The following is a 1,951-nucleotide window of genomic DNA, read 5'->3' on the forward strand; positions in this document are numbered from 1 at the left end:
TGGGTGTGGTGGCTCACGCCTGTAATTGCAGCACTTTGGGAGGCCGAGGCAAGTGGATCACTGGAGGTAAGGAGTTTGAGACCAGCCTAACAAACATGGTGAAACCACATGTCTACTAAAAATACAAAAAAATTAGCCGGGCATGGGGGTGGATGCCTGTAATCCCAGCTACTCGGGAGGCTGAGGCAGGAGAATTGCTTGAACCCAAGGGGCCAGTGGTTGCAGTGAGCTGAGATCACACCATTGCCCTCCAGCTGGGTGAAAGAGCGAGACTCCATCTCAAAAAACAAAACAAAAAAACAAAACAAAAATTAGTTGGGTATGGTGGCTCATGCCTGTAATCCCAGCTACTCGGGAGGGTGAGGGACAAGAATTGCTTGAACTTGGGAGGCGGAGGTTACAGTGAGCTGAAATTGCGCCACTGCACTCCATCCTGGGCAACAGGGTGAGACTCCATCTCAAATAAACAAAAAAAGAAGAGGGTGATGCAAATGTTCTAGAATTCTATAGTGGTGATGGCTAGTATATATAATAAAGGATGCCAAATTGTATACTTTAAAAAGATGAATTTATAGCACATAAACCCATCTCAATCAAAAATTAACAAGAAAAACAACAGCACTAAGAAGTACCACCTTCTTCATCAGTATCTGCTTACGCTACTTCATCATAAATACAGGCAGACAGAATCTGAACCCAAGAAGAAATTAGGAAAACTGGACTCAAATTGTGGTTGAGGCCTTAAAGTAGGGATCAAGCAGTCAAAATAACTTTTGCTTATACCAAATTCTACAGTAAGGTAGCCTCCTGTAGCTGTAACAGTGGCACACTGAGCTGCATCCAACTTGGCTAACTACTCGATATTGGGCTAGCTGCCAACGTCATTACCTCTTAACTCGGCCTTACTATTTCTTTCCAAAGCCTCATAAACATATTTGAAGACTCTAAAAAAATTGCTTATCATCTGAGACTGAAAAAGCATGTGTTTTGCTACACAGAAATGAGGACCATTGAACAGATTGCTATTTTCTATCAGCACACACAGTCTGGCGGCTGAGATAACACGATTGAGTTGCACTTCATGTGACTAGCAGGAAGGCAAACAGCATCTGCACACATACCCTGGCAGAACGCTCCATTGTGTACGCCAAGCCAGAGTGCACGATGTCTTTCTCAGATGCACCCTATTAGGAAAAAGAACACGTGTTTAACAAAACCACAAAGACCTGCTTTGTGTCCCTGGATAAGATGAAGGATTCTTACATAAATATATGACCAGACAGATTTTTTGTCCTTCAGCAAAGATACGTCATTTCTGTACAGTATCAAAGATACAGTATCTTGATACTTACTGAAGCAGTTGCTTGTTAACCACAATTTATTTTTATTATATTTGACAGCAAATAAATACTCATGAAATAAGATTACGGTACAACAATGAAGACAGTTTTTGGACTTAAGAGACGTGAGGGCATGGAGTGAGATGAGCACCCTCCACTCATGGAGACGCAGATGCACTGAGCAATGTGTGACGCTGTTCGTGCCACGGTGCATTCACCTCGGCTCCCCAGAGAACAGGGACACCACCCAGAACACAGAAAGGAATCTGATTAAACCCCAAAGTGGCTTTGGGGTAGAATTCTGCCTGTGTATTCAGTACTGCCAGCAACTTTTAAAGCTGTATGGATCTTAGCAGCTTTTTAATTTTACTGATGAAGAAACTAAGGACCGAAGAAGCTGGCCAAGGTTACAGATGGCTATTTTTAGAGCTGGGATATGACTCAGGGCCTCCACCATCAAGTCAGCTTCTCTCCTAATTTGTTTCTTGGAATGCTTTCTAAAAAATTAAGGACAATTAACTCGCTGCCACTCTTGAGGTGACATACAGAGCCACAAAACACATACGCCCGATAAAAAATTAAAATGGGTCACTGATACAGCTTGGACACTT

The 1,951-nt window shown here is 42.6% G+C and overlaps 1 pseudogene across 1 annotated transcript in view; it reads right to left on the bottom strand.

Moving 5' to 3' along the window:
* LOC105500425 overlaps positions 1-1,951 on the bottom strand; it is a 40,669-nt pseudogene that overhangs the window by 2,255 nt on the left and 36,463 nt on the right. Inside the window, exon 6 of the transcript XR_001000025.1 lies at positions 1,122-1,184. The product of XR_001000025.1 is annotated as a dual specificity protein phosphatase 8-like (transcript). The remainder of the gene's footprint in view (positions 1-1,121; positions 1,185-1,951) is intronic.

This window comes from Colobus angolensis, unplaced genomic scaffold (genome assembly GCF_000951035.1).
Source record: "Colobus angolensis palliatus isolate OR3802 unplaced genomic scaffold, Cang.pa_1.0 Scaffold661, whole genome shotgun sequence".
Taxonomy (NCBI): domain Eukaryota; kingdom Metazoa; phylum Chordata; class Mammalia; order Primates; family Cercopithecidae; genus Colobus; species Colobus angolensis.